This window comes from Triticum urartu, chromosome 7A (genome assembly GCF_056163025.1).
Source record: "Triticum urartu cultivar PI428250 chromosome 7A, HENAU_Tu73, whole genome shotgun sequence".
In the NCBI taxonomy this organism is placed as follows: domain Eukaryota; kingdom Viridiplantae; phylum Streptophyta; class Magnoliopsida; order Poales; family Poaceae; genus Triticum; species Triticum urartu.
The window spans coordinates 162,166,343-162,194,212 of record NC_141879.1 but is presented as its reverse complement, the minus strand read 5'-3'; the positions used below and the strand labels follow the sequence as shown (position 1 = coordinate 162,194,212).

General features: G+C 40.9%; 1 long non-coding RNA gene across 3 annotated transcripts; it reads right to left on the bottom strand.

The window, feature by feature from the left end:
* Positions 1–793: 793 nt before the first annotated feature.
* On the bottom strand, positions 794–7,284 carry LOC125525076 (uncharacterized). 3 transcript variants are annotated; one of them, XR_015611697.1, is made up of 6 exons: positions 7,123–7,284; positions 6,280–6,372; positions 6,096–6,151; positions 5,867–5,945; positions 5,423–5,786; positions 794–1,066 (listed from the first exon to the last, which is right to left on the bottom strand). It is a non-coding gene; the product is annotated as an uncharacterized LOC125525076 (long non-coding RNA). The 3 variants fall into 3 exon arrangements; XR_015611696.1 differs by having other exon boundaries at positions 6,280–7,284; XR_015611695.1 differs by having other exon boundaries at positions 6,096–6,372.
* Between the last annotated feature and the right edge of the window lie 20,586 nt (positions 7,285–27,870).

Here is a 27,870-nt window from a genome sequence, read left to right as displayed (position 1 = left end):
CCACATAATGAATTTGAGTTATTAATGGCAAAGAACCTACAAATAAGCTACACGAAGTCAATGGTTAGCCTCAGATCAATTACAGAGGCAAAAGCTTTCAACCAGGAGCCATTGTAATTAAAATGAACTTGTTTTTTTTGTCTACAGAACTTGAAGAAACTGACCACACAATATAGGAGAAGGCATCTGCAAGGAATGGCTCTATCTACAGGTGAATCAAGCAGTGAGCTACACACAGAAATAACAAAGTCTTATCTAGCTTCAAATTTGAGGCTGGAGCATATTAACTATGACAGACCACTCCAGAAATAATTCTCCATTCCTATCTATATGACCTACTCAGTTTAAGAAAAAGAGCATTCAGATTAGATCAATATTAGTTCTATGTAAATATAAAAATCTAGCAAAGTCCTTGGTGGTTTGTACATGTTATTAAATGGTACCATGGCATGTGGGTTCAAGGTACACATAATTTATAAATGGTTATAATAATAAGATTCTAATCTTCACACTAATTTGTAAATGTTTGTACATGGTAGCACAACAGATTAGAATCAGACCTCTTATTATTGAAGGTAGGTGTGAGACAGATATGATTTTCTCCTTATATTACATCATTCCTTGCAGTTTGAGGGAAATGTATGTCTCGAGTAAAGCATAAGCATATACTACAAAGAAATTAAGAGTCCATGGTGGCATTCTGTAACGCCCACGGTGCGGCTATATCTCCCACGTGTCGAGGCACGACTTAGAGGCATAACCGCATGGTGGTTTTGTCGCAAGAGGGGTAATCTTCACACAATCACATGTACTGAATAAGAAAGGGATAAAGAGTTGGCTTACAATCGCCACTTCACACAAATAACAAGTTAAACATACATCATCCAGAGTACAATCAAGGTCCGACTACAGAACCAAAATAAAAGAAGACAACCCCAAATGCTAGATCCCCGATCATCCCAACTGGGCACAACTACTGATCATCAGGAAACAAGACCAAGGTCCTCATCAAACTCCCACTTGAGCTCGGTTGCGTCACCTGCACTGGTATCATCGGTACCTGCAACTGTTTGGAAGTATCCGTGAGTCAGGAGGACTCACCAATCTCACACCCACGAGATCAAGACTATTTAAGCTTATGGGTAGGAGGTGGTAATGAGGTGGAGCTGCAGCAAGCGCTAAGCAAATATGGTGGCTAACATACGCAAGTAAGAGTAAGATGAGAAGCTACACAATGGCCGTGAAGCTACAAGTGATCAAGAAGTGATCCTGAAACTACTTACGTTCAAAGATAACACAAAACCGTGTTCATTTCCCGAACTCCGCCGAAAAGAGACCATCACGGCTACACACGCGGTTGATTCATTTTAATTAAGTCAAGTGTCAAGTTCTCTACAACCGGATATTAACAAATTCCCATCTGCCACATAACCACGGGCACGGCTCTAGAAAGTTTATACCCTGCAGGGGTGTCCCAACTTAGCCCATCACAAGCTCTCATGATCAACGAAGGATATTCCTTCTCCTAGAAAGACCCGATCAGTCTCGGAATCTCGGTTATAAGACATTTCAACAATGGTAAAACAAGACCAGCAAGACCGCCTGAATGTGCGGACAAATCCCGATAGGAGCTGCACATATCTCGTTCTCAGAGCACACCGGATAAGACATCCTATGAGTAAAACCAGCCCTCAAGTTTCCCTGAGGTGGCCCCGCAGTCTACTCGGTTCATACCAACACTTAGAGAAGCACTGGCCCGGGGGGTTAAATAAAGATGACCCTCGGGCTCGCGAAAACCCAAGGGAAAGTTATAGGTTGTTAGGCAAATGTAAAACCAAGGTTGGGCCTTGCTGGAGGAGTTTTATTCAAAGTGAACTGTCAAGGGGGTCCCATAACCCCAACCGTGTAAGGAACGCAAAATTAAGGAACATAACACCGGTATGACGGAAACTAGGGCGGCAAGAGTGGGACAAAACACCAGGCATAAGGCCGAGCCTTCCACCCTTTACCAAGTATATAGATGCATTAATTAAATAAGAGATATTGTGATATCCCAACAAAATCATGTTCCAACATGACAACTTGCAAGACACCTGCAACTAGCAACGCTATAAGAGGGGCTGAGCAAAGCGGTAACATAGCCAAATAACGGTTTGCTTGGAAGGTGGGTTAGAGACTTGACATGACAATATGAGAGGCATGATAAACAAGTGGTAGGTAACGCGACATAGCGATAGAGCGGACAACTAGCAAGCAAAGATAGAAGTGATATCGAGGGTATGGTCATCTTGCATGAGATCCCGCTAGGAAGAAGAACGAGTCCATGAAGAAGACAAACGGACATAGTCGAACGAAACCTCACAACTCCGGAACGAAACCGAAGCTAACGAGAGAAGAAAACCGGAAAAAAGCAAACAACATGGTAAACAACCATCACATAAACATGGCACAATGCACAACCAAGTATGATGCATGTCCGTTTTAAAGAGGCATGGCATGACAAGGCAATTTGCAACAAACAAAACTACAAGTTAAGTGGAGCTCAATATGCATCAAGTTGCATATTGACAAAACACCACATGACTTATTTAGTTCTCTCCCGTTTATGTACCCAACAATATTAAATGTTATTAAACATGGCAAGAGGTGAAGCATAAGAAAACTACCTATCTAGGCAATTTAAATGAGGCTGGAAGCAACAAACAATAATTCCAGAAAGTCCCCATATGCAATATTTGAATTTGGTACTGTTCTACCATAAACACAATTTTAGAGTTATTAAACATGCAAAGTAATGCCACCATGTTAAACTATGCATTTTTCTAGACAAGATGCATATAAAGTTTATTAAATTTCGAATTACGATTATTTAGTTATGAATTGAGACATTTTAACATGCCATTTATGCAAATTTAAAAAACAACATTTTTAAACATGGATGAAAGTGGCATATTATGAAACTAGAGGAAAATCTAAGCATTTTACATATATAGTTTGTTTAAATTGAATGCATGCATATTTAGTTATTAACAATGCAAAACAGTGGCATTTCTGTAAATAAGAATGCGTTGGAAAATACTAAAATACACAGACTGGGAAAAAATATGCACGGGCCGGATTGCAGCGGCCTAGGAGGACTTGGCCCGAGTGAGCGCTGAGTGTGTGTGAGACAGAGAGGATGACGAGTGGGGTCCCATTGTCATAGAGGGGAGATAGGCCAAAATTGGGGTTCTAAATATGTTCCCAAGGGGGTTGGAACCAGGGTCTGCGGGTTGCGGGCGAGGGTCGAGCCACTGGGCTAGGCTCTGAGTGTTTGAAACAAGGGAGGCAGGGTTCCTTTTGAACCAGCACAAAGCGGAAGATGGCTTCCTCTTCGTTGCCAGAGAAGAAGGTGACGACGCCGGCGAGCAACGGCGGAACAGCAGGGCTCAGGATGCGACAACGGGGTTGCGGAACAGGGGCACGGTGAGGCTGCAAGGGCGCGGGAACGAACGTCTGCTACTAGCCTGTGTCATGTGCGTGCGCGCGCGGCAGAATAAGGGCTTCGAGAATGAGCTCGAGCAGGAGCTCGTCTCGGCCGCGACAGCGAGGCACGGCGAGGCGCTGGCTGTGTGCATGAGCACGTATGTCACGCATCATGCAGGAGCACGGAGGCGGACACTTGCGGGGAGAGTTGTGGTACGCGCGCGGGCATGCGCAAGCAGGAAACAGAGAGAGAGAGAGAGAGAGAGAGAGAGAGAACAAAGGAGCACACCGGCGCGTGCGAGCAGGACAGGGGCAAGCTCGTCGGAGGAAACTCCGGTGACCAAAAGCCACAACGGAGGGGCGCGATCAATGCACGGGACAAACCCGCACTCCCACGTGCCACCCGCGGCACCGAACGACGACAAAGACATCGCCGGCGTCGGGAGAACAGAGGCGGCGGAGACCAACCCAACACGGCGAACGGCGGGGTGAAACGGGTAACTAGCTGGAAGAAAAACGCACCTACAGAGGATCCTAAGCCTAGCAATGCAAGGAAATGGGCAGGAGGCCACCGGAGGAGCTCCCGCGACAATGACGCACAGCGACATGCGAGGCCGGGAAGGAATCGGGAGGGACAAGACGCAAACGAGCAAGAAAAAGGCATGAGGAGGATCGGGTGCTCACCACGGCGTGCTTGGCTTGCCGAGAGGTGGTTAGAGACGGTCGGAATCGAGGAAGAAGCAGATCGGCCGCAGGGGAAGAATACGAAGTAGAGGAAGGAAAGGACGTCGTGGAAGAAGACGATCGCGTTGCCCTTGTCCCCATCTGGCTCTTGATCTGCTTGTAGTCGAAGGAGACTCCGTCGGGGAGCCGACCAGGAGTGAAGACAACGACGGAGGAGGGCTATAGCTGCGGCGGATCCATGAGAGTGCTTCGGAAGCTCTCTGGGTGGAAGGGGCAATGACTATGGTGGCGTGGCTTGGACCTACTTGGTGGCGGCGGCACGGAGAGGGAGAGAGGGAAACCCTAGGGCGCGGGGTTGCGGTCTTTAAAGGAGGGGAGGCGCAAGGCCGTAGCTGCCCTCGTGGCCATGTGCCTCTGGTCGAGGAGTTTTACTATGAGAGGGAAACGAGCGAAGGAGGAGGAAGCACGGTAACGAAGGGAGGCTGACAGACAGGCCCCGCGTGGGTGAAAGTGGCTGGCGGCGAAGGAGCTGCTGCTGGGCCGCGGCACTAGTGGGCTGGAGGATGATGCTACTGGTGCTAGAAGGCTGGGGTCCAGGTAAAGCCCATCTCCTGTTACTTTCAAATATCTGTTTATTTATAAATAAACAAATAAAAGGGAAAAGACCAAGGTTTCTGGAGAAGAATAAGGAGGAAGTAAAAATATTCCTAGGCTCGTGGATTTATGAAGGATTTTAATAAAATGGTTTGGGCATTTTTAAGGCTAGAAAAATAATTCATGTTTGAATTAAATTCAAACTTGAGCCATTTTTGAACCCAACCAAAACACATCCAAATGAGCTGAAATTTGGAGAGGTGACTATTGGCATCATTTGGGATTTATAGGGAAAGGCTGAACATTTTCCTGAACAGGAAAAATGTCACAAGAAAATATAAATGGAATAAAGAGGAAAGGAGAAGTTAGATGGGATAGGAACTTGGGTGAACTTGATGAATGGCTGCGGGTATGTGCATGGTGAAGAAATGGGGTGAAGATAAGAAGAAGAGGGTTCGCACAAGAACACACAATAAAATTTAAATATGCAAACCAAGGTATGATGATCATGGCATAAACATATAGGAATGAAATATGCAAAACAATTATGATAATGCAACAAACATAAAAAAAACACGACAACAACTACAATAAATGGAAGGCAACTGGAGCATCGGTCTCGGGGCGTCACACATTCAGAATAATAAGAAAAATATAATGAAGAACAAAACTTACTAACCTGAAAGCAGCCACATATGGTATAATTGTTCCATATCGAATGCTGAAAAAAATCATCTTATTAGCTATGGAAGTTCAACAATTGTAAATATAGTTCATTTTAGTAATGTAATGCCCAGAAAAAAAACCATCAAAACTGTCCAAACCCATAATTTCACCTTCTCATTTTCAATGTTAAAAGCATGGACCGCACAAACTTCTGTCTTAATACAGCTCTCATTGCACAAGAAAATTAAGAACATGGAGATAGGAGAATATGTAACCAGTGCATGGTCCATCTCAACCCTCGATGAAGAACCACCAAGCATACTTGAACAACCAAGAAACAACTAAAGCGGAAGCTCGAGGTAGGAATCATTCAAAATCTGCACCATATGTGATATTAAATGTGTATATCCACGAGGAAATAAGCACCGGCAACAAAAGAGGAATGAATTGAGAGTACCTTGCTTTCAGGATTAGCAGTTTTAACACCATTCGTTGATTGAGCCATGAAACATTAACCAAAACTTGATCGACTGCGCCTGCAAGCACAACACGCACGCCACACAACACAAGGGGAAACACCAAATTAGCGGTCAACAACCCATCTCACTACAATATACACATCAAACCCAATCCAATCGGTGCAATGAAAGATTCAAAACCCACTCACCATGTCATCGCCATCAAACCTCTGAGAACCATTTGTAGAACCTTGCGGCGGTCGGTTGGCTCACCATCCTCACTCCTATAACAGCGACAACGACAACCATTAACAATTTATAACTATTTTGAATTAGACAAAAGGGGTTGGCAGCCCAGGTTTAATTAGCGTTCGTCTCAAACAAAGAAATATTCATGGCTTCCTTACTTAACTTGTGCTAGAGTTGCAGATGGAAGTTGATGGTCCTTACGTTGCCAAGAAGAACAAGGCGATGATGTTAGCAAATTAAGTGCAGCTCTAGCACCCTGTGCATGAAATGTATCATGTATCAAACCATCAATTAACTGCCGAAAAACATAAATGTACCATGTGAAGATATAATAACTTCACGAGCGAACTCAATGAGTGTGAACCAACAGAGTGTGGATCACCACAGATTCTGCAGTCAACAACCTTCAGGACAGAGAGAAAATAGTCTCACATATTCTCAGATGGTCAGCATCAGGCAAACACAGGAGATTATACAGATAATTGCATTACGAAATACTCTATAAAGAAGTAAATCACAATATGCTATTATGATTGCAAGTAATTTTTCTGTAACAGTCTTGCCCCTATTTGATTTTTGATGACTAAAGATATGTAAAATGTACGACACGGAAAATAGAGAAATCATGTTGATGAATAAATTTATAGAGTATATAACCACAGTTACTAAAACAAATCAGAATAGTATCGCATCAAGTTGATCCGAGAAGGTGGTTAAATAGACTAACATGTCTGTGTACCATTTCTCGTTTCTAATTTTAGCATAAGTCAATTCGTCATGATACACTGGATACACACACACATAGTATGCTCTACCTAGTCTCAGTCATCCAAAACTGAACCAAAATGTGCTGCACACACAGTTTGCTCTAGTTTCAGCCATAGCATCTAAGACAGGAGTTTAACCAAAACGAGATGTGTACAAACTGAAACAAAGTATAACCAAAATGTACAAACTGTAGTTGATGTTCAGATATGGGAGTAGATGGGGGAGACGGGAAGCTCACCATGTTGGTGTTGCGTGGAAGGTAAAGAGGGATGTTGGTCTGCTCCTCTGGCCGCTCTACCTGCAGAGATGAGACGAGACGAGACGATGTCTCTGTCCACCGCCTCATCCCCACGCGGCCACGCCATCTCCTTCCTTGATCCAAATCCAACACACACACACACACACAAAGAGAATGGATTTCATTGTGGGCTGCTCCTCCCATGGCCACCCTTCGCCTGTTGGACATCATCTCGTTCTCGCACCCCGGCCTCAAGCGCTCTGGTTCCGTCACGACCGGCTCGTCCACGCTGTGCACGCTCAGCCTCGATGGGAGGGGAGTGGGCAGTGGCGACGGTGAAGTCAGGGAAGGAGGGCGTCGCGGGGAAGTGCCAGCCCACATGGTCCTTGGGTGGTTCCCGGCATCGCCCTCTTCCGGCAAGGCCACCCTGCATCTCCTCGTGTTCACCATCTCCCGCAGCGGTGGCGCGGCGCGTCGAGCAGCCGGCCACCGCGAGGAGGCCGCTGCACGGACCCGACGCTGCAACTCCTCTTCGTCTTGTTCGACCAATGCAACCGCGGCGAGGAGATCCGCGACCGACGAGGAGAGACGCAGAGGAGGGAGGCTGGTGGCACGGGGAAGAGGAGGGGCTCGGAGTAGGAGCGGCGGCGCGAGGAGAATCGAGGGAGAGGAGAGGAGAGGAGGTGGCAGCATCAAAAGCGAGAAGGGGCTGGTGCGGAGACCCCGGCTAGGTCTTGCCCAATTGCGTCTCCGTTCAATTGCGTCTGCCCCTTTTTACCTATTCTTTTTTTCTCTCTCTCTTGCTAGCACAGTAAAAATGATGAGGTGGAACACGCAAGGAGACGCCATTCACGCGACCCTTATTGTGTTGTATGTGATGTTTAATTCCTTTTTTCAGTGCTATTGTTTCAATGGTATAGCGTGTTCGTCTATTATAAGGTCCAGGTAGCAACTTCATCAATCTTAAAACCAGTCGGCCCGGTCCTTTATAGGTGCTCATAAGAATAGAGTGTGCGTTGATATAGGTGAGTATGAGCACGTGTTATGAGAATTTACGTTTGTATTGTGATTCTCCAAATAAAGGACTAGCATTGGATGGCCACTGAAGCGCCATAATGCGTTGACAGGAATCTCATCACATGCTAAGTATGGTAAATTCGCAGAAAGAGGAGGAGATAAACCCATGTCATCTATCCTTCCCATTTTATAAATAGACATGGTCTTTTACCATGAAATTTTTCCATCATTCAAGTTCGACCATTGTTTTAGAACAAGTATTCTCTCCGTCCTTAAACAGGTGGCGCATAAATTGAATTAAAAAGTCAACATTTTATAAGTTTGATAAGATATATAGAAGAAAAATATCAAACACCTAAACTATTGAACAAATACATCATAAAAATATATCTAATGGTGGATATATTGATATTGATTTGGTATCGTTTATCTTCATATTTTTTGTATATATGCATGATCAAAGTTAAAAATCATTTGCTTTTTAGTTGAACTAGGACAATGCATGTGCGTTGTAACGGGATGTAAAATATTCTAATATGTGCGTATGTACGAGTGTCTGCGTATGTATTGTGTTAAAAAAACTTGTGATGACTTACCCATATTAATATAGTTGTGTAAATAAATGTATATCAAATTCCGCCCGTGATTTACCTTATAGTTTGATGAGAAGTTTGATAATTAAATTGAAGTAGAATCGGTTTAGGTATGTAAATTAAGGTGATTAATTATTGTATATATATATATATATATATATATAAGGTTGGATTAAGGGGTGGTGGAAATATAATTGTAATATGGAACCTTACTTAAAAAAAGAGTTGAGATTTATACCCATCTATTTTAGAATGGAAGGAGCATGTAATTAGAAATATTGAAAATGTACCATGAAATGATCTTTAGTGCTAAATCTATTGACAACATATATAGCTAGCTAACCTGCATTGTTTTAATCAAACGCTAGTACTTTAAAACAAATCAAAGATGAATACTGGCCTTTTCACATGACTTTATAAACTTTTAAATGGAGAAGGTGGTACACCACTTGAGCAGAGCAGGAAATCGAAACAACTGATCACCGTATGCAGTGGTGTTTTTTTTGAGAAAATACACCTAAAAGGTATATTATATCTGATAATTATCACAAAAACAATAACTGATACAATAAAAAGACAACACGACACAAAAATGGCAATAAAAAAATTACATAAAAAACATACCAAATGTGTGTTCTTCATTCAATTGTATGCCGACCATCGGAGCTTGAGTATTGCATTAAACCAACAGTAAAAAAAAGTGTCACCTACAAGCACCCTCGGCAATCCAAGTTTTGAAGACAATTGATCGCTAGAAACAAGATATACTAGACGATGCCCACGCGTTCGTGTGCAGAACTTGTTAAATAATTATGTATGCGATAAAAACAAATAAAAATGCAAAAACAAATACAACAGTGTTATCTATTTGCAGTTTTAAAATGGTAAACATATGAAACATACAACAAAATGTTTAGCTTTATTCATTAATCAAAGTGTTTACATCGTCTATTAGTTTACCAATAAGGAAATAGGGGGATCTCCATCCCAAGTGCTAGATAACTTATTATAAAAGCTAAACTGAGCTAGCTCATGAGTTAAATTATTGACCTATGTATTACAATGGTCTTCCCAAGTCCTGTAGCTAAATCCACAATTTCTGCACAAACAACAACCCTTGTGTTCCACCATTGGTTGTTGCCAGTGCAAACATTTATAACTTCCAAGGAGTCTGTTTCCGCCTGTATGGATTGAAGTCCCAAATAACTTGCAAATGCCAATTCATCCCCCAAAGCCATAGCTTCTACTGTGACTGCATTAGCATAGAAGATACAAGTAGCAGCAATAAAGTTCCCTTTGCAATCTTCAGCATGGCTGATGTTATAAGGTTGCATGCTTAGAAAAATTAGGTTGTGGGTTGCATACAAAAAATAGCTTATCTCTACTCCTAATGGAGCAGTTGGTGAATAGTCTCCACGGTTTATTTTCGCTGGTTTATTTTCACTAGTTTATTTTCGTCTCTCCTCCCACCACCCCCTCCCACCCTGGTCCATCGGTTTATTTTTCTCTCCACTCTTTATTACAACCAGAACTTTCCTAACGTATAACAAATCACAGATCTAACTTCCTTAAATTATGCAGATCAATCGATTCCTTTTATTGGTTCAATTTGTCTTAGAAAACAAATAACAGATTTTAGGAAACAAATATTATATTTTGATCTAACTTTCCTAACTTATCTAAATCAATCGATTTCTCTCATTAGTGAAATTTTTTTTAGGAAACAAATAACAGACACATCACAAACTTCCCTCCCAATAAATAGTTTCTTAACATTTGCAAACTTTTCTAATCAGACCCGTCACAAACGGGCAGGTACTGATATCACGTTACCAAACAATAAACCCCATTTGCATAGAAATCAGTTCAAAATCCTAACTTTCCTAAATTTTTACCTTTCCTTGATAACAACCAATATTTCCTATGTTTTCCACCTATAGAAGGAAATCACCCCTCCATCGATATTAGCATTGTTTTTTGGAATGAGATCTCCAGGTTATGTTTTTTTGCGATTCTTTCCAATTGTGACCTCTCCTTCCGCTCCGGCTCCTTCTCGCATAAACACCTCCACCACAGCCAGCTGACGCCACCCCAGACCTCCTGCCTCTCCACACCTTCTCCGGCACCTCCTCCTCGTACTCCATTGACAATCCCTCTGCCATGTTTGTCCACGGCGGTGTCGAGGACATGGCGCAGCAGCGTACCAGCGGTAGAGCAGCGCATAGCAGCAGGAAGCAGCACGCAGCAGGCGAGGCAAGCGGCCGGCGTGGCTGAGGGTGCGGCCGGCAGAAGATGGCCGTGACAAGAGGGGGCGCGAGGCAGGGGCGCAACTGCGGGGCGAGCGAAGGGATAGGCGGTGATACGCCCATTTTGCATCATGCTTTTATATCGATATTTATTGTATTATGGGTTGTTATTACACATTATGTCACAATACTTATGCCTATTCTCTCTTATTTTACAAGGTTTCCATAAAGAGGGAGAATGCCGGCAGCTGGGATTCTGGGCTGGAAAAGGAGCAAATATTAGAGACCTATTTTGCACAGCCCCAAAAGTCCTGAAACTTCACGGAAGATGTTTTCAGAATATATAAAAAATACCGAGTGCAAGAAGTTCACCAGGGGGGCCACACCCTGCCCACGAGGGTGGGGGGCGCGCCCTACCCCCTGGGCGCGCCCCCTACCTCGTGGGCCCCCTGGTGGCCCTCCGATGACCATCTTCTGCTATATGAGGTCTTTCGATGAGGAAAAAATCAGGAGCCATCTTCTCGGACGAAACTCCGCCGCCACGAGGCGGAACCTTGGCGGAACCAATCTAGGGCTCTGGCGGAGCTGTTCTGCCGGGGAAACTTCCCTCCGGAAGGGGGAAATCATCGCCATCGTCATCACCAACGCTCCTCTCATCGGGAGAGGGCAATCTCCATCAACATCTTCACCAGCACCATCTCCTCTCAAAACCCTAGTTCATCTCTTCTATCCAATTCTTGTCTACAAGTCCGGGATTGATACCTGTGGGTTGCTAGTAGTGTTAATTACTCCTTGTAGTTGATGCTAGTTGGTTTATTTGGTGGAAGATCATATGTTCAGATCCTATATGCATATTAATACCCCTCTGATTATGAACATGAATATGCTTTGTGAGTAGTTACGTTTGTTCCTGAGGACATGGGAGAAGTCCTGCTATTAGTAGTCATGTGAATTTGGTCTTCGTTCGATATTTTGATGAGGTGTATGTTGTCTCTCCTCTAGTGGTGTCATGTGAACGTCGACTACATGACACTTCACCATTGTTTGGGCCTATAGGAAGGCATTGGGGAGTAATAAGTAGATGATGGGTTGCTAGAGTGACAGAAGCTTAAACCCTAGTTTATGCGTTGCTTCGTAAGGGGCTGATTTGGATCCATATGTTTCATGCTATGGTTAGGTTTACCTTAATACTTTTGTTGTAGTTGCGGATGCTTGCAATAGAGGTTAATCATAAGTGGGATGCTTGTCCAAGTAAGGACAGTACGCAAGCACCTGTCCACCCACATATCAGATTATCAAAGTACCGAACGCAAATCATATGAGCATGATGAAAACTAGCTTGACGATATTCCCATGTATCCTCGGGAGCGCTTTTCTCTATATAAGAGTTTGTCCAGGCTTGTCCTTTACTATAAAAAGGATTGGGCCACCTTGCTGCACTTTATTTACTTTTGTTACTTGTTGCTCGTTACAAATTATCCTACCACAAAACTATATGTTACCACTTATTTCAGTACTTGCAGAGAATACCTTGCTGGAAACCACTTATCATTTCCTTCAGCTCCTCGTTGGGTTCGACACTCTTACTTATCGAAAGGACTACGATAGATCCCCTATACTTGTGGGTCATCAAGACTCTTTTCTAGCGCCGTTGCCGGGGAGTGAAGCGCCTTTGGTAGTTGGAATTTGGTAAGGAAAAATTTATATAGTGTGCTGAAATTTACTGTCACTTGTTATTATGGAAAGTAATCCTTTGAGGGGCTTGTTCGGGGTTTCTTCACCCCGACCAGTAGAGCAAAGAGTTGCTCCTCAACCAACTGAACCTACTGAAAATGAAAATGAAAATTTCTGCTTTGAATTTCCTTCGGGTATGTTAGAAAATCTGCTAGCTAATCCTTTTGCAGGAGATGGAACAATGCATCCTGATGAGCACCTAATATATGTTGATGAAGTTTGTGGATTATTTAAGCTTGCAGGTGTACCCGGAGATGTTGTTAAGAAGAAGGTCTTCCCTTTATCTTTAAGGGAAGATGCATTGACATGGTATAGGCTATATGATGATACAGGGTCATGGAACTACAAACGATTGAAATTGGAATTTCATCAGAAGTTTTATCCTATGCATCTTGTTCATCGTGATCGCAATTATATATATAATTTTTGGCCTCGCGAAGGAGAAAGCATCGCTCAAGCTTGGGGGAGGCTTAAATAAATGTTATATTCATGCCCCAATCATGAGCTCTCAAGAGAGATGATTATTCAAAATTTTATGCTTGGCTTTCTGATAACAATCGCACCATGCTCGATACTTCTTGTGTTGGCTCTTTTATGATGAAGACTATTGAATTCAAATGGGATTTATTGGAAATAATTAAACGCAACTCTGAAGATTGGGACCTCGACAAAGGTAAGGAGTCAGGTATGACACCTAAGTTTGATTGTGTTAAATTTTTATGGATACCGATGTTTTCCGTAAATTTAGCACTAAATATGGACTTGACTCTGATATAGTAGCTTCTTTCTGTGAATCTTTTGCTACTTATGTTGATCTCCCCAAGGAGAAGTGGTTTAAATATCATCCTCCATAGAAGTAAAACTAGTTGCACCTATTAAAGTTGAAGAAAAGACTATCACTTATAATGATCTTATTGTTCCTACTTCTTATGTTGAGAAACCACCTTTCCCTGTTAGGATAAAGGATCATGCTAAAGCTTCAACTGTGGTTTGTAAAGGCAATATTAAAACATATACACCTCCTGAGCAAGTTAAAGTAGAACCTAATATTGCTATTGTTAAAGATCTCTTGTCCGGTAATATTGATGGGCATGTTATTTATTTCTGTGATGAAACTGCTAGAATTGCTAAACCTTGTGCTAAAGATAAACCTAGACCTGTGGTAGGCATGCCTGTCATTTCTGTTAAAATAGGAGATCATTGTTATCATGGCTTATGTGATATGGGTGCCAGTGCTAGTGCAATACCTATTGGCCTATATAGAGAAATTATGCATGATATTGCACTTGTTGAGTTAGAAGATATTGATGTCACAATTAAACTTGCCAATAGAGATACTATTTCACCAATGGGAATTGTTAGATATGTTGAAGTCTTGTGTGGGAAAACTAAATATCCTGCTGATTTTCTTGTTCTTGGTTCCCCACAAGATAGCTTTTGTCCCATTATATTTGGTAGACTCTTCTTAAACACTGTTAATGCTAAGATAGATTGCAAAAAGGATGTTGTTACTACCGGTTTGGATGATATGTCTCATGAATTTAATTTCTCTAAATTTAGTAGACAAAATCGTGAAGAAGAATTACCTAGTAAGGATGAAATTATCGGTCTTGCTTCTATTGCCGTACCTCCTAGTGATCCTTTAGACAATATTTGCTAGACCATGAAAATGATATGTTTATGAATGAAAGAAGGGAAATAGATGAAGTATTCTTTAAACAGGAACCTATTCTGAAACACAATTTTCCTGTTGAAATCCTAGGGGATCCTCCTCCACCCAAGGGTGATCCCGTGTTTGAGCTTAAACCATTGCCTGATACTCTTAAATATGCTTATCTTGATGAGAAAAAGATATATCATGTTATTATTAGTGCTAACCTTTCAGATCATGAGGAAGAGAGATTATTGAAAACTCTGAAGAAGCACCATGCTGCTATTGGGTATACTCTTGATGATGTTAAGGGCATTAGTCCCACTCTATGTCAACATAAAATAAATTTGGAAGAAGATGCTAAACCAGTTCGTGATCATCAACGACGGCTGAATCCTAAAATGAAAGAGGTGGTAAGAAAGGAAATACTAAAGTTCCTTGAGGCAGTTATAATCTATCTCGTTGCTGATAGTCAGTGGGTAAGTCTTGTCCATTGTGTCCCTAAGAAGGGAGATATTATTGTCGTTCCTAATGATAAAGATGAATTGATTCCTCAAAGAATTATTACAGGTTATAGGATGGTAATTGATTTCCGTAAATTAAATAAGGCCACTAAAAAGGATCATTACCCCTTAACTTTTATTGATCAAATGCTAGAAAGATTATCCAAACATACACATTTTTGCTTTCTAGATGGTTATTCTGGTTTCTCTCAAATACCTGTGTCAGCCAAGGATCAATCAAAGACTACTTTTACTTGCCCTTTTGGTACTTTTGCTTATAGACGTATGCCTTTTGGTTTATGTAATGCACCTGCTACCTTCAGATGCATGATGGCTATATTCTCTGACTTTTGTGAAAAGATTTGTGAGGTTTTCATGGACGATTTCTCCGTCTATGGATCTTCCTTTGATGATTACTTGAGCAACCTTGATCGAGTTTTGCAGAGATGTGAAGAAACTAATCTTGTCTTGAATTGGAAAAAGTGCCACTTTATGGTTAATGAAGGTATTGTTCTGGGGCATAAAGTTTCTGAAAGAGGTATTGAAGTTGATAAAGCCAAGGTTGATGCTATTGAAAAGATGCCATGTCCCAAGGACATCAAAGGTATAAGAAGTTTCTTTGGTCATGCCGGATTTTATAGGAGGTTCATTAAGGACTTCTCAAAAATTTCTCGGCCTCTGACTAATTTATTACAAAAATATATACCATTTGTCTTTGATGATGATCGTGTAGAAGCATTTGAAATACTTAAGAAAGCATTGATCTCTGCACCTATTGTTCAGCCACCTGATTGGAATTTACCTTTTGAAATTATGTGTGACGCTAGTGATTATGCTGTAGGTGCTGTTCTAGGACAAAGAGTTGATAAGAAATTAAATGTTATTCAATAGGCTAGTAAAACCCTAGACAATGCTCAAAGAAATTATGCTACTGCTGAAAAAGAATTCTTAGCAGTTGTATTTGCTTGTAATAAGTTCAGACCTTATATTGTTGATTCTAAAGTAACTATTCACACTGATCATGCCGCTATTAAATATCTTATGGAAAAGAAAGATGCTAAACCTAGACTTATTAGATGGGTTCTCTTGCTACAAGAATTTGATTTACATATTGTTGATAGAAAGGGAGCCGAGAACCCCGTTGCAGACAACTTGTCTAGGTTAGAATGTGCTTGATGGCCCACTACCTATTAATGATAGCTTTCCTGATGAACAATTAAATGTCATAAATGCTTCTCGTACTGCTCCATGGTATGCTGATTATGCTAATTATATTGTTGCTAAATTTATACCATCTAGTTTCACATACCATCAAAAGAAAAAGTTCTTTTATGATTTAAGACATTACTTTTGGGATGACCCACATCTTTATAAAGAAGGGGTAGATGGTGTTGTTAGACGTTGTGTACCTGAGCATGAACAGGAACAGATCCTACGCAAGTGTCACTCCGAAGCCTATGGAGGACACCATGCTGGAGATAGAACTGCACATAAGATATTGCAATCCGGTTTTTATTGGCCTACTCTCTTCAAGGATGCCCGTAAGTTTGTCTTATCTTGTGATGAATGTCAGAGAATCGGTAATATTAGTAGACGTCAAGAAATGCCTATGAATTATTCACTTGTTATTGAACCATTTGATGTTTGGGGCTTTGATTATATGGGACCTTTTCCTTCCTCTAATGGGTATACACATATTTTAGTTGCTGTTGATTACGTTACTAAGTGGGTAGAAGCTATTCCAACTAGTAGTCCTGATCATAACACCTCTATTAAGATGCTTAAATAAGTTATTTTTCCGAGGTTTGGAGTCCCTAGATATTTAATGACTGATGGTGATTCACATTTTATTCATGGTGCCTTTCGTAAAATGCTTGCTAAGTATGATGTTAATCATAGAATTGCATCTCTTACCACCCACAATCTAGTGGCCAAGTAGAATTAAGTAACAAAGAGTTCAAATTAATTTTGCAAAAGACTGTTAATAGATCTAGAAAGAATTGGTCCAAGAAACTTGATGATGCATTATGGGCCTATAGAACTGCATATAAAAATCCTATGGGTATGTCTCCGTATAAAATGGTTTATGGAAAAGCATGTCACTTACCACTCGAACTAGAACACACGGCATATTGGGCTATTAAAGAACTCAATTATGATTTTAAACTTGCCGGTGAGAAGAGGTTATTTGATATTAGCTCACTCGATGAATGGAGAACCCAAGCCTATGAAAATGCCAAGTTGTTTAAAGAAAAAGTTAAAAGATGGCATGACAAAAGAATACAAAGAGTGAGTTTAATGTAGGTGATTATGTATTGCTATACAACTCTCTTTAAGATTTTTTGCAGGAAAACTTCTCTCTAAATGGGAAGGTACTTACGTTATCGAGGAGGTCTATCGTTCCGGTGCCATAAAAATCAACAACTTCGAAGGTACAAATCCGAAGGTGGTGAACGGTCAAAGAATCAAACATTATATCTCAGGTAATCCCATAAATGGTGAAACCAATGTTATTGAAACCGTAACCCCGGAGGAATACATAAGGGACACTTTCCGGAACATTTTAGACTCCGAAAAGGAATAGGTATGTGGTACGGTAAGTAAACCGACTCCAAAACAGTTTTAAGGCAATATTTATCCGTTTTGAAATATTTAGAAAAATAGAAAAATAAGAAGCAGTCCGGGAAGGACACGAGGGCTCCACGAGGGTGGAGGGCGCGCCCCCTACCTCGTGGGCACCTCGTGCGCTTTCCGGACTCCGTTTTCTTACACGACACGTATTTTGGTCGGTAAAAATTCATTATATAATCTCCCGAAGGTTTTGACCCTCGTATCACGCAAAAATCTCCCGTCTTTGTTTCAAGCTGTTTTCTGTCAGGGTTGTCAAGGCCAGGCACTATGTCGTCTCCCTCCTCCTCCAACCATGAGGGCAACGATGCTTGGCTAATAAAGATAGAGCTGAAGAGAGAAGAACCCATGGAGATCAACAAGGATGAAGGGATCAAGAAGGCCATGGAGAACCAAGTTCCGGCAACAGAAGACACCCTCCAACTTGATCACAATCTTCTTACCCCAACAGAGATCGAAGCTTTCAAGATGATTGAGTTAGCTCGTATACAAAATAAGTATCTCACACGTGAAAATATTTTGTTGAAGGAGCGTATCATCGCACTCAAGGGCATTATCCGCAAGTTAGAAGACCTCCTACGCTCGATGTGCGACTATCCATCATCGACAACTCCACCTTCTTCACCAACAAAGGAGACATAATCACATGGGTATGGGCACTCCCCTTGGCAACTGCCAAGCTTTGGGGAGTGCCCCGGTATCATATCACCATCACTTTTATCTTTACTGTTTTCCTTAGTTCGATCCTTTTGGTAATATCTTGATTTAGTAGAATAAAAGTTCTTAGTATGATCTAGTTGTGAGTTTTGCTTTATGATCCTTCTATGTAATCGAGTCTATGAGCTATATAAAATAAAGATTAGTGTTGAGTCAAGGGCTTGATTCTTTTACCATGATCTTAAGTGAATAAAAGAAAAGAGAAAGAAATAAAAAGAAACAAAGAGATCATATGGATCGTATGGAGAGTAATGAGCTCACATAGAAAAAGTATGATGAATAAAAGTTGTTGAGAGTTGACAAACATAGTTTTGGTCATCATTGCAATTAATAGGAAGTAATAAAGAAAGATAGGTCTTCACATATAGATATACTATCTTGGACATCTTTTATGATTGTGAGCACTCATTAAAATATGACATGCTAAAGAGTTTACGTTGGACAAGGAAGACAACGTAATGGGTTATGTTTTCTAACATCTGAAATAAATTATATTGTCATGGATCATCCAACATGGTTGAGCTTGCCTTTCCCTCTCATGCTAGCCAAATTCATCGCACCAAGTAGAGATACTACTTGTGCTTCCAAATACCCTTAAACCGGTTTTGCCATGAGAGTCCACCATACCTACCTATTGATTGAGTAAGATCCTCCAAGTAAGTTGTCATCAGTGCAAATCAATAAAAATTGCTCTTTAAATATGTATGACTTATTAGTGTGGGAGAAAATAAACTTTATACGATCGTGTGATATGGAAGAAATAAAAGCGACAGACTGCATAATAAAGGTCCATGATACGTCTCCGTCATATCTACTTTTCCAAACACTTTTGCCCTTGTTTTGGACTCTAACTTGCATGATTTGAATGGAACTAACCCGGACTGACGCTGTTTTCAGCAGAATTACCATGGTGTTATTTATGTGCAGAAACAAACGTTCTCGGAATGACCTGAAACTTCACGGAGCAACTTTTTTGGAAAATATAAAAAATACCTGCAAAAGACGAAGGCCAGGGGCCCCACCACCTGTCCGCGAGGGTGGGGGTGCGCCTGCCCCCCTAGGGCGCGCCCCCTACCTTCTGGCCCCCTGGAGCTCCTCCAACTCCAACTCTATATATTGTGTTTCGGGGAGAAAAAACCAGAGAGAATAATTCATCGCATTTTACGATACGGAGCCACCGCCAAGCCCTAAAACCTCTCGGGAGGGCTGATCTGGAGTCCGTCCGGGGCTCCGGAGAGGGGAATCCGTCGCCATCGTCATCATCAACCATCCTCCATCACCAATTTCATGATGCTCACCGCCGTGCGTGAGTAATTCCATCGTAGGCTTGCTGGACGGTGATGGGTTGGATGGGATGTATCATGTAATTGAGTTAGTTTTGTTAGGGTTTGATCCCTAGTATCCACTATGTTCTGAGATTGATGTTGCTATGACTTTGCTATGCTTAATGCTTGTCACTAGGGCCCGAGTGCCATGATTTCAGATCTGAACCTATTATGTTTTCATCAATATATGAGTGTTCTTGATCCTATCTTGCAAGTCTATAGTCACCTATTATGTGTTATGATCCGTTAACCCCGAAGTGACAATAATCGGGATACTTACCGGTGATGACCGTAGTTTGAGGAGTTCATGTATTCACTATGTGTTAATGCTTTGTTCAAGTACTCTATTAAAAGGAGGCCTTAATATCCCTTAGTTTCCATAAGGACCCCGCTGCCACGGGAGGGTAGGACAAAAGATGTCATGCAAGTTCTTTTCCATAAGCATGTATGACTATATTCGGAATACATGCCTACATTACATTGATGAACTGGAGCTAGTTCTGTGTCACCCTAGGTTATGACTGTTACATGATGAACCGCATCCGGCATAATTCTCCATCACCGATCCATTGCCTACGAGCTTTCCATATATTGTTCTTCACTCATTTACTTTCCCGTTGCTATTGCTGTCATCACTACAAAATACCAAAAACATCACTTTTACTATTGTTACCTTTTGCTACCGTTACCACTACTATCATATTACTTTGCTACTAAATACTTTGTTGCGGATATTAAGTTTCCAGGTGTGGTTGAATTGACAACTCACCTGCTAATACTTGAGAGTATTCTTTGGCTCCCCTTGTGTCGAATCAATAAATCTGGGTTGAATACTTTACCCTCGAAAACTATTGCGATCCCTATACTTGTGGGTTATCAAGACTATTTTCTGGCGCCGTTGCCGGGGAGCATAGCTCTATTCCTTGAGTCACTTGGGATTTATATCTGCTATTAATTATGAAGAACTTGAAAGATCCAAGAACCAAGATTTATCCCTCAACTACGAGGGGAGGTAAGGAACTGCCATCTAGCTCCGCACTTGATTCACCTTCTATTTTGAGTAAGCTTGCGACACCTAAACCTGCTTCTGCTATTCGTTCTGATATGTCGCATGTTATTGATGATGCCACTTCTGCTATACATGATACTTATGATGAAACTACTTCTATGCTTGATACTACTGTGCCACTTGGTGAATTTCTTGATGAACAACTTGCTAGGGCTAGAGAGATTGAAAATATTGAATCTGGTAATACTAATGAAATTGATGATGAAGACTTGCCTGTTATTCCTGAGGGTTATGTTTTTGATAAAGAAGCTTCTTTAGCTATTTTAGCTTGCAAAGATAGATACGAACTTAAGAGGTTATTAGCTAAATGGAATAAGCAATCTCTAAATGCTAGGATGAAACCTTACCCTGCTTTTGCTACTTCACCTATTTGTGTTACTGATAAGGATTATGAATTCTCTGTTGATCCTGATATAATTACTTTGGTTGAATCTGATCCTTTTCATGGCTATGAATCTGAAACTGTTGTTGCACATCTTACTAAGTTAAATGATATAGCCACCTTGTTCAATACTAATGAGAGAACTCGTTAATTTTATATCCTTAAAATATTTCCGTTCTCATTAAAGGGTGATGCTAAGATATGGTTTAGAATTCTCTTGATCCTGGTTGTGTGCGTAGTCCCTAGGATATGATTTATTACTTCTCTGCTAAATATTTCCCTGCTCATAAGAAACAAGCTGCTTTAAGGGATATATATAATTTTGTGCAAATTGAAGAAGAGAGTCTCCCACAAGCTTGGGGAGGCTTCTCCAATTACTTAATGCTTTGCCTGATCATCCTCTTAAGAAAAATGAAATACTTGATATCTTTTATAATGGACTAACCGATGCCTCCAGAGATTACCTGGATAGTTGTGCTGGTTCTGTTTTCAGGGAAAAAACACCGGATGAAGCTGAAATTCTATTGAATAATATGTTGACAAATGAAAATAATTGGACACCTCCGGAGCCTATTCCTAAACCAACTCCGAAGAAGAGGGGTATTCTATTTCTCAGTCCTGAAGATATGCAAGAGGCAAAGAAATCTATGAAAGAAAAAGGTATTAAAGCTGAAGATGTTAAGAATTTACCTCCTATTGAAGAAATACATGGTCTTAATTTACCACCTGTTGAAGAAACATATGATCTTAATCCATTACCTATTAAAGAAACTCATGGTCTTGATAACCCGACACAGGTAGTAAAGGTAAATTCTCTCTATAGATATGATAAAGCTGAAATCTCGTTTACTAAATTTGCTAGCCCATGCTTAGATGAGTTTGATAAATTTATGGCTAAGCAAGAAGACTTTAATGCTTATTTTGGTAGACAATTGAAATACAATTCAAATATGCTTGAACACTTGGGTGATTATATGGCTAATGTAAAAGGTGAACTTAAACTTATTAGTAAACATGCTTCTATGGTTACCACTCAAGTAGAACAAGTACTTAAAGCTCAAAATGATTTGCTCAATGAATTGGATAGTAAGAAAAAAGAAAAATGATAGGACTTTGCATGCTTCTAGTGAACCTATTACTGAAACACCTGAGAATCCAAATGATATTTCTATTTCTGATGCTGAAACTCAATCTGGTAATGAACCTGAAACTAGTGATAATGTTCATGATGATGCTCAACCTAGTAATGATAATGATATAGAAATTTAACCTGTTGTTGATCTTGATAACCCACAATCAAAGAATCAACATTATGATAAGAAAGACTTTGTTGCTAGGAAACATGGTAAGGAAAGAGAGCCTTGGGTTCAGAAACCCATGCCTTTTCCTCCCATACCATCCAAGAAAAAGGATGATGAGGATTTTGAGCGCTTTGCTGAAATGAATAGACCTATCTTTTTGCGTATGCGATTAACTGATATGCTCAAAATGAATCCTTATGCTAAGTACATGAAAGATATTGTTACAAATAAGAGAAAGATACCGGAAGCTGAAATTTCCACCATGCTTGCTAATTATACTTTTAAGGGTGGAATACCAAAGAAACTTAGAGATCCAGGAGTACCCACTATACCATGCTCCATTAAAAGAAACTATGTTAACACTGCTTTATGTGATCTTGGAGCCGGTGTTAGTGTTATGCCTCTCTCTTTATATCGTAGACTTGATTTGAATAAGTTGACACCTACTGAAATATCTTTGCAAATGGCTGATAAATCAACTGCTATACCTGTCGGTATTTGTGAGGATGTGCCTGTTGTAGTTGCAAACGTTACTATTTTAATGGACTTTGTTATTCTTGATATTCTCGAGGATGATAGTATGTCTATTATTCTTGGAAGACCCTTTTTGAATACTGTAGGGGATGTTATTGATTGCACCAAAGGCAATGTCACTTTTCATGTTAATGGTAATGAGCACACGGTACACTTTCCGAGGAAACAACCTCAAGTTCATAGTATCAACTCTATTGGAAAAATTCCATCGATTATATTTGGAGGTTTTGAATTTCCTCTTCCTACTGTCAAGAAGAAATATGATATTCTTATTATTGGGGATGTGCATATCCCCATTGAGGTAACATAGTGTTATTCGCAATTTCTCCGGTTCCATGTTATTCGGAATGAGTTCATTAACAAGACTTGATCAACCTTGTTAGTGGATTCCTTTTGATGACCCTGAGATGGATGAAACTAGAAGGCACAACCTGTTGTACCCTCCTTTTACTTTTTGTTATTTATATTAAATAAAATAAAAATAGTATTTTTTCTGTCTGTTATCTGATTATCCGTGCAATATAAAAATACCCCGAAAATAAAAGTTCTCCAAATGCCCTGAAATTTAAATATGATTTTTTGGAATATTTGAGAATATTTGGCACTGAGAACACAGCAGGGGGGTCAACCACCTGCCCACGAGGGTGGAGGGCGCGCCCTACCCCCTGGGTGCGCCCCCTGCCTCGTGGGCCCACAGTGGCCCTCCTCCACTTATCATTTCACCCACACACTCCTTCTCCCCCCCCCCCCCCAAACACGAATAACCAGCTCAAACCCGAGTCCAAGCTTGTTTTGCTGCCATTTTCGATCTCCTTGCTCAAAGCACCTCTCACAAAACTGCTTGGGGAGATTGTTCCTTGGTATGTGACTCCTCCATTGGTCCAATTAGTTTTTGTTCTAGTGCTTTATTCATTGCAAAATTTTCCTGCTTAGGTGACCCTGTTCTTGAGCTTGCATGTCAAATTAATATGGTCAAAAGTAGTTTTGATGCATGATATAGGCCCTAGGCACTTGTAGGAGTAGTTGCTATCAATATTATTGAGTTTGGTTTACTTTTATTTTGAACTTACTAAAAATTTCAGAATTTTTCAGAAAATGATGAAGAGACTCTTGAGGGGCTCATCGAGCCAAAACTCGAAGGAAAAGGCACCGAAGCCTAAGTATAATCTGCCTCGCACCGCGGAGGTTCAGTCGTGTGAATGGCCTTTCGATAATTTCTTGAGAGCAGCCGGGATTTATGAAGATTTTCATGAATTGGCTAAGAATGCAGGCCTCACCGCTTTCCTCCACGACCAACGCGATCAGTATCTCTTACTCACAAATATCTTTGTGCAAAACTTTCATTTCCATTCTAGGAGCTCACCACCTACGGTGGAGTTTCATTTATATGATGAGCATAAGGAGATGTCACTTTATGATTTTTGTCGGGTTTGTTTAGTCCCTTTCGAGGGCAAGACAGAGGAACCAAATCGCGAGGATGTGGATGGGTTTATTGATACAATCACTGTAGGGGAAACAAGGAAGGTTTCCGATGCACGAATCACTAGCATACATTTTCCTGTTCTACGCTATTTTGCATTATTTGCTAGTCGTTGTTTAATTGGTCGCGAAAACTATGGAAACCTTAGTGTCCCTGATATTATTATTTTGCTCCACGGTTTATACGGTGATAACTCTGTTAGTATGGGCGGCATTATTGCTAAACGGTTAAGTCTGAACCGTACCAAGGGACCCCATCTTTGGAGGCATCTATGCTTCACGCCTAGCTGCACATTTTAACATACCTATTAGGCATTATGAGAAGGAAGAAAAGGTGCTGCCTCGTGTTTATTTAGATTATAAAAGTATGGTGGCACATGATTTTATTGTTAATAATAGGGAAGGTGAGCTTAAATACAAATCGTTCTTTGATAAACATCATGCTGAGACTATTACCCCGCCTGCTCCTTCTTTGTTTGATTTATCTGCAGGCCAGTACCTTGTTTCATTAGAGGCTATTCACGCCTACCGGAACCCTGCACCAGCCATGGAGCCAGAGCTGGAACCACAAGTTGATCCTTCACGACAGTCTAATTACCAGTGGGATCCGGAGATGATTGCCAGCCAGTGGCAATCGGAGTCTTCTTATTCTTCTCAGTACGACCCCAACTATTACTATGGATATCCGCCAGGCCAGCCGTGGCCATAGACCAACTTAGGCCAAAAGCCTAAGCTTGGGGGAGTATGTATTTCCCACCGACATTACATTTATGTTCACACACTCATTGCTAGATGTCGGTGCTCATACTTTTTCATTTGTATCATACATGCTAGTTTATTTCCTTTTATGCTTTCTTCTTGTGTGTTTAATAAACCTTAAGAAAAACCAAAAAAAATTGTTGTACTCCCTCCGGTCCTTTTTACTCTGCATATTAGGTTTGTCCGAAGTCAATCTCATCCAACTTTGACCAAGTTTATATAAAAAATTATGGACATTCACATAGCAACACCAATATCATTAGATTCATCTTGGAATATATTTTCATATTATATTTATTAGATATTATAGATTCTAATAATTTCTAATATAAATTTGGTCAAACTTAGCAAAGTTTGACTTTTGGCAAATCCAATGTGCAGAGTAAAAAGGACCGGAGGGAGTAGCTTTTAATTAGTTTACTTTCCATGCTTGTAGTAGTAATTAAAAAGAAAACCCAAAAAGATTTCATGTTCTTATTCTACTTGTTGGGAGCTCTCCCGTGTAAATAGTTTTATTTCTTTTCTTTTCCTTGGGGTCGATAGGAGAAGACCTTAATTAAATTGTTGAAGTGGCTCTTGTATGCATAATTGTTGATCTGACAAAAGAACCCATATTGCCTTGTCTTCTCCTGTTTATTGAATGCTTGCAGATTCCAGCTTAGTCCAATGCACCTGCACTATTATTAATATTCACATCGGTCGGTCGTGCAAGTGAAAGGCAATTATGACGATATATGATGGACTGACCGAGATGAGAAAGGCTAGTATGAACTCGACCTCTTTTGTTTTTGTAAATATGATTAGTTCATTGTTCCTGATTCAGCTATTATGAATAAACATGTTTGCAATGACAACTAGAGATCATAGTTTCTTGTGCCATGCTTGATTAGCTATGAGTTATAATGGTTTACCTTGTGTGCCAACATGCTATTAAAATGGTTGTGATGTGGTATGACAGGGTGGTATCCTCCTCTGAATGATTTAAGTGACTTGACTTGGCGCATGTTCACGCATGTAGTTGAAACAAAATCAACATAGCCTTCATGATATTTATGTTCATGGTGGATTATATCCTACTCATGCTTGCATTCGGTGTTGATTAATTTTAATGCATGTTCATGACTGTTGTCGCTCTCTAGCTGGTCGTTTCCCAGTCTTTTGCTAGCCTTCACCTATACTAAGTGGGAATACTGCTTGTGCATCCAATCCCTTAAACCCCAAAGTTATTCCACATGAGCCCATTATACCTACCTATTTACGGTATCTACCTGTCGTTCCAAGTAAATTTGTATGTGCCAAACTCTAAACCTTCAAATAAATATCCTGTTTTGTATGCTCGAATAGCTCATGTATCAACTAGGGGTGTCCGTATCTTCCATGTTAGGCGGGTTATTCTCAAGAGGAGTGGACTCCGCTCCTCACTCACGAGAAAATGGCTGGTCACCGGGATGCCCAGTCCCATGCTTTATGCAAACTAAATCAAAATAATTGCAAACAAAACTCCCCCTGGGACTCTTGTTAGTTGGAGGCACTCGTTGTTTCGAGCAAGCCATGGATTGATGCTTGTTGGTGGAAGGGGGAGTATAAACTTACCATTCTGTTTGGGAACCGCCTATAATGTGTGTAGCATGGAAGATACCACCATCTCTTGGTTGTTATGTTGACAATGAAAGTATACCGCTCAAAATATTATTCACCTCTATTTCAAAACCGAGCTCTGGCATCTCTACAAATCCCTGCTTCCTCTGCGAAGGGCCTATCTATTTACTTTCATGTTGAGTCATCATCCTCTTATTAAAAAGCACCAGTTGGAGAGCACCGCTGTCATTTGCATTCATTATTGTTAGTTTACATTGAGTATGACATGACTGGATCTCTTTTACCATGAATTACAATGTCTAGTCAGTCCTTGGTCTTTAAAGGTACTCTCCATTTATGTTCTGTGGTCTCAGAAAGGGCTAGCGAGATACCATCTTGTTATATCATATTATGATTGTTTTGAGAAAGTGTTGTCATCCGAGATTTATTATTATTGCTCGCTAGTTGATTATCCTATTGATATGAGTAAACTTGAGACCTAAGAGTTATTGTGAATGTGGTTAGTTATAATCTTTGCTGAAAACTTGAATGCTGGCTTTACATATTTACAACAACAAGAGCAAACAGAGTTTGTAAAAGTTTTTCTTTATCACTTTTAGTTTCTCAACTGAATTGCTTGAGGACAAGCAAAGGTTTAAGCTTGGGGGAGTTGATACGTCTCCGTTGTATCTACTTTTCCAAACACTTTTGCCCTTGTTTTGGACTCTAACTTGCATGATTTCAATGGAACTAACCCGGACCAACGCTGTTTTCAGCAGAATTACCATGGTGTTATTTATGTGCAGAAACAAACGTTCTCGGAATGACCTGAAACTTCACGGAGCAACTTTTTGGAAAATATAAAAAATACCTGCAAAAGATGAAGGCCAGGGGGCCCACCACCTATCCACGAGGGTGGGGGGCGCGCCTGCCCCCCTAGGGCGTGCCCCCTACCTCGTGGGCCCCCTGGAGCTCCTCCGACTCCAACTCTATATATTGTGTTACGGGGAGAAAAAAAACCAGAGAGAAGAATTCATCGCGTTTTACGATACGGAGCTACCGCCAAGCCCTAAAACCTCTCGAGAGGGCTGATCTGGAATCCGTTCGGGGCTCCGGAGAGGGGAATCCGTCGCCATCGTCATCATCAACCATCCTCCATCACCAATTTCATGATGCTCACCGCCGTGCGTGAGTAATTCCATCGTAGGCTTGCTGGACGGTGATGGGTTGGA